Here is a 12,482-nt window from a genome sequence, read left to right on the forward strand (position 1 = left end):
AGTTATCTCCTGGAACCAATCTAGATGCTCGGTCATTCCACGCATCTACATGCGATCTATGTCGTACGAGGTAGTTCTTGTCCCCAGTCCTCCGATCGATCCCATGTAGTTAAGGTTGGGTGTTACAGGCTTGCGGAATAACCTGCTCCAAACCGAATTGATGCATGACATGATCCGGGAAATGTAGCGCGACAATGTCAAAGCAAATAAGTGGACAACGCGATCTCCAAATCTAGTGGCCCGATGTACATATGTGCGGCAGAGCGTCCATCTTAGCCGCTGTGTAAGGCTGCCATGTCATCTGTAATAGTAATCAATATGCTCAGTAATATATACAATTTATTCATATCTAATACAAATAGTAAATCTTAACAACCTGCTCGTCTCGTTGTCGATCAAGTGCGTCTCTGTAGTAGACGAGAGTATGTGGGGAGTGGGACTCGAAAGATATACGCGAAGCCAGCTGCAAACAAATAAACATTGTTTAACATTTTCATGTATCATAAAATAGTGAAATTATGAATTTGAATAGTGAATTAAGTGTTGCTACCTTACTGCTAAAGGATCCATCCCACGACGATGCTGTGAACCTAACACCGGTTCAAAATCATCCGTGTCCTCTTCCTGATCATGTTGCCCATCGGGTCGAATCGTGTGAATAATGGGCCTCCCTATATGAATATGCTCCCATGACCATGTCTGTAACAACATCAAGCAACCACCAATGTCCTTGGTACCCTTACGAGATGCTTGATATAAGTTACGATACAGATACGCTAGGGTATCACTTCCCCAACTGTACTCATCTACGCGCTCCAAGTCTCCCAGTAGAGGGAGATAGATCAACTGCACCGGCAGGCATGAAAGTCTTCTTATATGTCGATACGTATTTTATAGTGCGAAATGAAGGGTCCACAAAAGCATCGTACGACATGTTACGAGCTCAACATACTGCAAGAACATGTGAGCACGGTAACTTGAAGATGGTTGGTTTCTGACAGGAGCATGATGTTGTTGTGAGGTCAACCATGTAGGATTTTCCACCTTTTCCTGCTATCCTGTTGCCACAACCAGTGGTGACCTCAAATATCCCACGCACTGTGTCATATATCCTAACATCATGAAAGCGTGCTTTTTCAGCATTCTTATCAATCGTATCAGTTGGTTTCTTGGCATACACATATCCATTGTCTAATCTGTTTCTCCCTAAATCCCTCCTTGTGGCAAAGTATTCGTTAATCCGGAAGAATGTCATCCTAACCAATGAAGTGATTGGGAGTGACTTGGCCCCCTTCATTACGCCATTGAACGCTTCAGACATGTTTGTAGTTTTCACTCCATATCGATGCCCACCGTCATGAATTAAAGTCCATTGGCGCTCAGTAATAGAACCATCCACTAAGTACTTATACGCGTCCTCATTAAACTCTTTGAGGCGATTCATGTAGAAATTTTATTTCCGTATCTTTGTCTGTTCAGAAGCTTTTCCAAATAAGTTTTTGACTGCTATGTTTTTGAACTTCTTATGCACGTTCGAAGCTAAATGACGTTTACAAAACCGATGGAATGCAAATGGCTCTTCCCAACCTTTTCCAACTCTATTCATTGCATGCAAAATTCCCTTATGATGATCAGATATAACACATAAGCCGTCCCTCTTAGTGACATAATGCCTTATAAAATCCAAGAACCAACTCCATGTGTCGTTGCTCTCTCCCTCCACAACGGCAAAGGCAAGTGGGAACAACTGAGAATTTGCATCTATCGCCATAGCAATCATAAGTGTGCCTCTGTACTTTCCGTACAAATGTGTACCATCTATAGAAATAAGGGGACGACAGTGGGGAAAACCCTTAATGGATCGTCCGAAAGCCCAAAAAATTCGCTTAAACATCACTCTGGTAGGATCCATTGTCGGTTGGACTTCCCATAGCGCCACTGTTCCTGGATTAGATTGCATTAACGCCTGCAGTACCTTGGAAGCTCCTCAAAGGAGTTATCCCAATCCCCAAATACTTTTGTTATAGCCTTATTTTTGGCCAAGCTCTCTTATATGTTATAACAAATCCGTATTTATTTTTTTATAAAATTAACGATTGACTTCACCTTAAACGCTGGATCAACTCTGATCATATCCATGATAAGATCAGCAACAAATACAGAAGTAAGGAGAGGATGGTCGTCATTGTAATGTACTGAGCAATCTTGATTATGACCCTTATATCGCACAATCTTAAATGATCCCGTTTCAGTCATAACAGCTCGCATCCTCCATTCACAACCTATATCCTCCGCATTAGTGCATTGGATAACGTACTTTGAAGGCTCCGACTCAATTACACGGAAATTTCTATTGTTAAAAATCGCTCATGCTTTAACATTCTTCTTAAGGTGGTCTAAGGAGCTAAACTCTTGCCCTATCCTAAAGTCTCCATTTTCATTCATGGAGTTGTCATCGTTCCAGGTCATCCATGCATCAATCAATCTTTGATCAATCTCATCAATTCTAAGCCAGTCTTGAGATTGAGCACCATTTTTAATCGCTGCATTTAGAGCTTTTCTTCTTTCATCATCTTCCTCTGAATCAGAATCAATATGCTCATCCTCCTAATCTAAAGAATCAACCTCGTTCGCATTACGCCTACCCAAGTGACTCGTGGAAAAGGTGTTCATTACACCACCATCAATGCCACGTGAATGAGTTGGAGAGGTAAGCTCATCCAAGTGCTCATTAACGTAATTTGGGTTACTTAACATTTCTGTGAATGTATCATGGCGTGCACTAGGACCAAATCTGGAAGTTCAATGCTAGTCATGGCTTCCCTCGCATTATCCAAATTTGCAACCAATTCAACATAAACCTCCATTGTCGTTCCAGGGGCTTGTGATGCCGCATAAGCAAGAGCACTTTTGCTTTCATCATTCTTAATCAGGACTAACACATTTTTCCCAGTCACCGGATATTTCATCTCCATTTTTAACATAAAAGAGTTGCGATCACAACCAATTGCATCACATATTTTGCTATGAAACACCTCAAAATTAGTATTCTGACGATGGATAAACATCACTGTATTTAATCCTCCATTATACACAACATCAGATCCAGTATAACTTATTTCCCCACCCCAATACACTATAACGAGATAATGATTCATATTCTGCAAACACAAACATGTTTTTCATGTGATTTCACATACACTTTATTGTTAATTATGAGTAAGGGAAGTGTAAATGTGAATACAAGAATTTCTCATATTAAGGTATTAAAACACTTATTAGAACTTTCAATTCAAATATAAAGCTAAAAATACCATGAATATATACTAAAACCATTAAACTAACCCAACAAAGTAATAAACTTTCATTGAATCATTTCATCAAACACTTTATATGCATACAAACCAAATCATAAAATGCAACTACAAATGTGTAAATTGTATGCTTAAATCATGAAATCAAGAGAATGTAACAAACAATCAATGTATTTATAACTTCAAATGACAACAATAATGAACAAAATATTCAATTTGCAAATTGAAATAAATTAGGGTTTATATTAATACCTTATATGATGATGAAAATGAACAAGTAAAGAAGGAGAAGATGAGAATGTAGTTGATTAATTTAGTTGAATGAGAGGAATTGTGAATATGAAGTAAATGAGGATTGAAGAAATTTTTTTTTAAACAAGAACCGGCAGCAGCTTGAGAAGGAGGCAAATGAAATGAAGTGAAGAAATAAAAACAGAAACTGGCATTTTGTACAGCCATAAAACCGCCACTTCAAGTGGCGGTTTGCTCCATATAATTTTTTTTAAAAAAAAATGAAATTCATCTAAACCGCCATTTCATCTAGCGGTTTAGTTCAGATTCCTAAACAAAACCGCCATTTCATGTGGCGGTTATATTAAAAAAAAATTTAAACTCATCCTACGTGGACGGTATGTTGGGAAATACTTTCTCATAATACCTAAAGTGGGAATTATTTTTTTGGGGGCAATATTATGGGAAAAGATTCCTCTATTCTTCTTCTTGTTGTTCATCCTCGATTAATTAATTCATATGCGAATTGATTTTGTTTGCTATTTAATTTTTGATTAAGTTTTCATTTGTGTATGTTTCAATTTGTAAGTTGTTAGGTTTGTGTTTCGATTTTGAATGTTATGCTAATTTTTGGATATTTTATTTTATTTTTCCCATTAAAGTTTTCTTTATTATTTTTGGTGTCATTCATCATAGATAAGTTCATTATTGAGTTAGGTTATTCTTGTTGTTATTGTTTTTTTGGCAATTAAAAAGAATATATTAACATCCAAGAAGCCGAGCTAGGAATCAGATAATGCATAAGATCAACTCCCTTGATGTAGTAATCATGAACCCATCTGATCCAAAGCCTATCCTTCTTGTAGGCCAAAGCCCACAAACTTTTAAGAAGAGCCACATCATTCCAAACATGAATATTACAAATGTCCAAGCCACCATACACTTGAGGCATACAAATAATTTTTCATGCAACCCTGGACTTAGACCCCTTCTTCTTATCCAAGAACCAAACAAAATTATTACACACCTAATCAACCATATCAATAATACGCATGGGAAGGACAAAGACTTGAGCCCAATAAGAATGCATGCCATGTACAACCGGCTGTACTCTATCAGCCATAAAAAGCTTTCTATTACTCCAATGAGTAATCCTAGCAATGATTCTACAAGAGACTTAAATAATTAAAATCAAGCCTCTTAGTAGAAAGAGGAAAATCCAAATATCAACAAGGGAGAACCCCTTTGGGAACACCAATGACATGACTCATATGTTGTTAATTTATTTTTTGATTAAAAAATAAAAAAAGAAATACATACAAACTTAAATCACAAAGTCTTCCTAATCCTAAATATCACCATAGAAGTAGAAATAAAAATCAAGTCATCATCCAATTTTACAAAAATATAAAAGTCGAGATAAAAAGAATACCAAATTTCACCTTTATTTAATTGAAAAAACAAAAACTAAATTCATTACTTTTCCTAATCCTAAAATCATATTCAAAAACAAAAATAAAAATTAGCCGAACACCCAATTTGACTAATAAACAAAAAAAGAAAACTTAAAGATAAACTTAGTAACACAATAATTTTCATAGCAAAAAATTGGTCTCTAAAACTTAACTTTCTCTGAAAATTTTTCCATCAAATCAAATAAATCAAATTACATGAAGTAAGACAAACAAATTGAAATTAATTTCAACTATAATTTGAATACAACCAGTAAAAGCAAGCTGAAGTCAGACCCTATCTTCGCGTGAAAATTGCCTGATAAATTTCTTAGACCTTAACTTTCTTCCCTTGACACTCACTTGAAATCCTGCTTCCTCATCTTGAAATTTGTTAAACAAAATAAAGGAAGTTAGACAAACGGAGCGAGAAAGAGAAAAGAAGCAATTGAACTTCATAAAATTAGACTTATGACGTGAAAACTTAATAAAAGTAGGTGTGAGAGAAGCCAGAAGCAGGCATGAGAATAACGAGGAGATGGAGGAAAAGCAAAGAAAAAGTAGAGCTACAACAATTTAACTGTTCATTTATATAGAAATGAACAGTAACAAAAGTCTTCATGTATTTTGGTGAAAAGCTTAAATATTAAAATAAAAACAAATTATATGATAAATAGGAAAAAAGTAAAAGAAAAAATTAGCTAGAATAATCTTACATTTTATTGATTCTTTTATAATAATCTGAATCTTTGATTAATCATGAATAATCTCCATTTTACTGCAAGAAGATTAGACTTATCCAAGAAGATTGCTGCCCAAATGGTGACCGGTTTTGCAAGTTACTTGCAACAAAAAAAAAATCAAAAAATCAAAAATTAAAATATTAAAAATTAAAAGTTAAAATCAAAACTATAAAATTACTTGATTTCTTTTTTAACTTTTTTACTTCTTATTTTTTATAATTTAATTTAATTATTTATTAATTAATTTATTTTTTTATGTAAAATGTCTTGTTATATAAATAATAAGTTACCATAGTGCATTCTTAGCAAGCACTCCTTAAAATTGCAATTATTCATATTTAATAAAAATAGAAATTATTGTTGAAAATTAGTAAAAATTTGAATTACTTTGGGTTAATTTTTCTAAAATAAGAAGTGTAAAAACACAAATTGAAAAACACAAAAATTTTGGTGATGGTTAACAAAAATTCAATCCTTAAATTTCGCCATCCTTTTCATTTTATCGCCACCCCTGAATAAATTACGTATTTGCGTCTAGATTTTAAAAAAATTACGATTTTGCCATTGAACTTAAAATTTCCTATATATATACCACAATCTCAAGGTAATTTTTTTCGAATGTAATTAATTTAAATTTACACACGAAAAAAAAAAATTTAATTGAACCGCCCAGATCTGGGCGATTGGGCCCTGGTTCAATCGCCCAAAAAGTGGCGATTGGACCAGGGTCCAATCGCCAGATCTGGGCGATTCAATTTTTTTTTTCGTTTGTTTTTGAATAGTTATTATAATTTTTAATTATATTATTATTATTATTATTATTATTATTATTATTATTATTATTATTATTATTATTATTATTATTATTATTATTATTACTGTTATTATTAATAATTTTATTATTATTGTTATCATTGTTGTGATTGTTATTATTTTTATTATTAATTATATATTTATGTTTTGATTTTTAATTTATTAATGTAAATATGTTTGTTATAATTATTATTTTTATTTTTATTTTTAATAACTTTTTTATATTATTTTTATTATTATTGTTATTATTGTTGGTTTTTTTTTCGAATGTAAATTATTTAAATTTTAAAAAAAAATTAACATGAGTCGCCCAGATCTGGGCGATTCATTTTAATTTTTTTTTTCGTTTTTTTTGATAATTATTATTGTTTTTTTTAATTTTATTATTGTTGTTATTATTATTATTATTATTACTTTTATTATTATTAATTTTTTTTATTATTTTTGTGATTGTTATTATTTTTATTATTAAATTATTATTTTTCTTTTGATTATTAATTTATTATTTTAAATATGTTTATTATAATTAATATTATTATTATTAATAAATTTTGTATGTTGTCTTGAAAATTATTTTTATTATTGGTGTTTTTTGGTTTTTTTTTTCTTTTTTTTTCCATTTTTTGTTTTTTAGAATAATAATTATTATTTTTATTTATTATTATTATTATTATTATTATTATTATTATTATTATTATTATTATTATTATTATTATTATTATTATTATTATTATTATTATTATTATTATTATTATTATTACTGTTATTCTTATTATTTTTACTATTATATTATTATTATAGTGGTTGTTATTATTATTATTACTATTATATTATCCTTTAATTTTATTTATAATTATTTTTTTTGTTATTAGTGTTATAATTATTGTTTTTATTGTTATGATTATTATTAATGTTATTATTTTTGTTATTGTTGTTATTATTTTTATGATTATTGTCAATTTAGAAAATTAATATTGTTTTTTGTTCATGTGGTTAATGTAACGTAATGTTTGATTATGTTCATTTAGTATTAATATTTAATGAAATTGTCAAAAATTGTAGTAAATGGCTGGTAATTATGGAAAAGGAAAGGGTTTTTTTAGACAATTGTTGAGAGGTAATAGTTCTAGGCCTACCTTACTCAGAGGGGACCCGCATGAGAGAGAGGTAACGGGTTCTGCTAGGAGGGCTAGGCATGAAGAGGCTGCCAGACACAGTATTGCCCAAAGGTCGAGTGCGCTAGACCTAGTCCGAACCCCTCTTTATGACCAGTCTAGCAGCATCCAGAGTAGTTGGGGTGTTTCTAGTGATGATGATAATGATGCTTATGATGTTCAATACGAAGCTCCTGATTCTCACCCATTGGACTGGACTGTTGTTCGGGGGCCCGATGGGAGATTCACACGTGGCGGCCCTAGTTCTTCTGCCGCATCTGAGCGCGCAGGACGTAGTTTCGTCGATAATGAGCCGCCACAAGAGAGCAGGCCCTCACAGTCCGCTAACACGGACTGGTTAGTCACATCGCCCCAGCCGGGGGGCCGACAGATACACGACTGATCTCTAGCTATGGCCGGCACATAGCTAAACTTATTTTCAACGGCTCCGAGCGTACGCCTCCGATTCTGGATTGCCATATTAAGAAGAGGCCGGTGGAGTCCATAATCCGACTGAGGGATATGTCCGATGCGCTAAACGATGTTCTACCTGCCACTTCCCTCAGCCAACTACCGGACATTATGCACCAGCACATCGACTGTGCTTTGATATCGGCGTTCGTGGAGTGGTGGCAGCCGGATACGAACACCTTCCACATGCCATGGGGGGAAATGACGATTATGTTGCACGACGTGCAACGCATACTAGGCATTTCTATTGAAGGTTCTCTGCCGGCTGAGCCTTCTGAGGCGGAGTGGCAGGTCGGTATCACCAATCTGTTCGAGGAGCCTATGTTTGAGCTTCGGCGTAGAGGTGCGTTCACCTGTGGCTGTGTGAACGTTGCTGAACTGATGCAGCTGTGTCATAGGTCCCAGGCCATGGATACCCAGACGACAGCGTACTACATGGCTATCGTCGGCTCTACCTTGCTGGCGGATAAGACTAGAATTGGCATGCGACCTCACCCGATACTTGCCGTGAACGTCCATCAGCAGGAGGTGGCCTGGGGTGCGGTGACCTTGGCCTACTTGTATAGGCAGCTCAGAATGGCATCTAGGGCTGGTTGCAAGACCATTGCGGGCTACCTCACATTGCTTCAGACATAGATCTATGAGTACTTTCTTGCTTTCCGCCCTCATCCTCGCTGAGACGATGTGCCAAACATGACTAGGGCAGAGATGTGGTCAACGAAGAAACCATGTAGTGAGGTGGACATGCTGAGGGACTGCCGCAGGGTTCTTAACTCAATGACGAAGACTCAAGTATTGTACATAACATGACATTTTCTTATGAATGTGTTTTTTATTTTACATTATTCTTATTTGTTAACTTGGACTGCATGCAGGTGGAATGGACTCCGTACAATTCTGCTCCTAGTGCATTGCTAAATGAGCACCCACGCACCATCATCATCATCGAGGGTATCACGTGCTTTGATATCGTCGAGGTGTATTTGCCGGAGCGGACATTGCGACAGATCGGGTTCATGCAAGCTATTCCCCCTGCTCCTATGAGACCAACCAAGGCTCTCCAACCGGCACACGGTACCTACTCCGTGACCTTTGCTTCTTCTGCTGTTTATTTGGAGGCATAGAGTAGGTTCCCCTTTAGTGCCCGCCTTGTTGAGCAGGGACTTCGTGGGGCATCTGTTCCATCAGAGGCTGAACCTACTTACGTTGACTGGTTCAGAGTGTGCTCGCACCCGTTCATAGCCCCCGACGAAGGCCCGACTTCCGGTCCTGGTCCTTCTCAGAGCAGAGCTGAATACGTGAGTTTTAAAAATATACTTGTTTTATGCTATGTCTTTGTGTTTTTTTTGATGTTGTTTTATATCTTGTTAACTCCTTTTTTCCTTTTTTTTTCAGTTCCTCAATGAATGGCCCAATCGATTTGCTCTAGTGGCTAGACTACCTCCTTCACTCGCGGATATGAACCCCCGTCAACGACATGCGTTAGAAATATACCTTAATGATTGTAGAGATTTATTTGCCGAATGACAAATTTTTAAAGGGCATGGCCCTTCATAGTCTGTACTTAAACTATTTTACATTAATGATTGTATTTATTTTCGTCGACGCTATTTACATCACATTTAATTCATGATTACATCGTTGCTATACACAATGAATGTGTTCTATATTTTCTATAACAACCACTATACACAGTAGTATAACTATGGACTATATACAAATTGAATCTCGTGTATCATTTCTATAATACAAATAAGGATTTATACAACACGTAAGACTATGGAGTATCTAAATTTACAGCATCGTCAACGGTGTTATTACTTAGTCGTGGTTGTGGCCTGCGTATATTATTCTAGAGTATAATCCTCGTACTGAAATGTGTGTCAATATGTCTGGTGAAATTGTTAACTACTTCTCTCCAACGTTGATGGATGGGCGGCAGTGGGGCTGAATCGTCGTTCATTAAAAGTTGAACAAAATGATTTCCATTCACCCAATATATATGTATAACTTTATTTACACTATGCACGCTCGGTGCTTTCCTTAATGGAAGAACCAAACAGTTGTACATCGGGTCAGCGTTACTAGAACCATAATAAGCAATGCCAATGTTTAGAAACGTTGCTGCAGAGTACAAAGCCATCGGTGCATCCTTCCAGTGAATAAAAGGAGCAGGTCCATTGCCGTGTGAACCTATTCTGAATATAGCCTCGTCTAACGACTCCTGGGATAGATACAAACTTAGGTATTGCTCTCTGTTCATTTGCATTTCCATACACATAACACGTCTTAAAAGAGGCCATGATTCCTCGCCTCCCAGCTCTGTGACAGCAATAGCTCTAAATCCACAATTACCATCACCTAAAACATCAATCCAATCAAACAAGTAAGGTGGAAGAATGAATGGGATGTCATTAGACCATGGAAACTGTGAAAAATCACACCGTCCTAAATCATCTGCAGTAATTGAAAATAAAGTTAATAAGATGAAGTTGTAACAAATGCAAGTAAATAATAAAAAGGATAGTCATTTACCGGATAAGTTAAAACTAAACTTAATTCCTACTAAAGATTGCGTTTCTCGACCACTAGATCTGCCACTAGATCTCCCGCGGGATGAAGATCTAGACCCTCGACCACGAGAAGATGATCTGCTATATTTAAATGCGCTTTTTTTCCTTCTCATGGTTTTACTTGTGCTTGGTCTTCCCTTTCTCGGTGGACTTGCGTAAGGCTTAGGTATTTCGGCTCCTTCTGGGTGTAGTTCATATTCAAGTACCTGAGACATTCGCCATACAACAGCGGGATCAGATTTAAGGACTTCATCGACCAGAGATTGAAAGTACTCCTTATCATTGGCGTTCGCGTATCGTACTACTTCGTTGGTCTCGTCTCCTACCTATATGTACCTCAAAGTACTCCAGAATTGATGAATGTCATCCACATACAAAGCACAATGTGAACCGATGCACATATGTAAATAACATGCAACGGCAATCCATGGGTTTGTTTAAGTACACAAATGCATTTGTTTAATACAAAATCACCCAGTTCTAACATGCGGGTATACTCAAGATGAAGCTGCTCCAAGGCATAGATAGATACGTGGCGATATAAAGGTCTAAAGAAATGTTGTCGCAACGACCTTGCTACAGAATTCATAGATTCCTGTAGCGCTTGTTGGATCCTGGCTTGCTGATTTGTAATATGTGCGTGTGCTCTTTTAAAAAGGGTATCGAATGAGCTATTACCGCTACCAAGGTAATACTTGAAAGAAGAGTGTTGGCTTTCAACTCTGCTGGTAGTCTGGTTACCCAAATGGAAACAATCATTCGTCCACGCACGCACAAATTTCTCTCTAAGTGGAATCCATGTTCCAGCCAGATACCGAACGACCTTTTTTGTTCCTAACCGACCATGTACTCACGATCACTTGCCATCTCTGTTCAAATTCCCTGATTGTAGAACTTTCAACCAAGGGGTTCCATTTGCCCTGTCTGAATATTTGGCCTTGTTGATTTTTTTTCCCAGCACACAACTTGTCCACCATGTTCTCAACGTCGTTGGCAATAAGCCAGATGCATAACAAATGCCGCACATCTACATTAAACAAAACATTGAACGTAATTAAGACATATTCAATAGATAGAACGAAATTAATTAAACAAAACCTTTTTACCTGGGAAGACATCACGAATAACTGCAAATAAACCTTCGTCTCGATCGGTTACAATGACGCTAGGAGTCTGAGCAGTTTCGAAAATATCTCTCAATCCCTACAACACCCACGAATACGACACAGTCGCCTCATCTCGCATCAAACAAAACGCAACCAAGAAGTTCTGATTGGTTGGCGTCATTCCGATCACTTCACATAGCGGCCACTTTTATTTGTTCGTTCTGTACGTTGTATCTATTAGCACAACATACGGCCATGTACGTATCATTTGGATAGAGGTAGGATTTGCAATTAATAGTCTACTCAATTGCCCTTCGCTATCCAAGTCTGTCCAGACCACGTAATTAAGTTCTGTGGCCATATAAAGGCAGTGTTGAAGGGGAGTCCTACCCTCCATCTCTTCTTTCCTTATTGATTGCCTAATATTATATATCTGATTCATACTAGCATAAAAAACAGGAAAATTAGCTCTAATAGAATTCATAATAAAGGCCGGTTGCATTCTGGTTGCACTAAGCTGTCGTATGTGCTCCCGAATATCTACATTGATCCTATTCGCACTTACATGACCATCTCTGTACACTAAGAACGGGTGGTTATGTTTTCCTTTTTCACCAGGATACACC

Source organism: Amaranthus tricolor, chromosome 9 (genome assembly GCF_026212465.1).
Source record: "Amaranthus tricolor cultivar Red isolate AtriRed21 chromosome 9, ASM2621246v1, whole genome shotgun sequence".
NCBI lineage: Eukaryota > Viridiplantae > Streptophyta > Magnoliopsida > Caryophyllales > Amaranthaceae > Amaranthus > Amaranthus tricolor.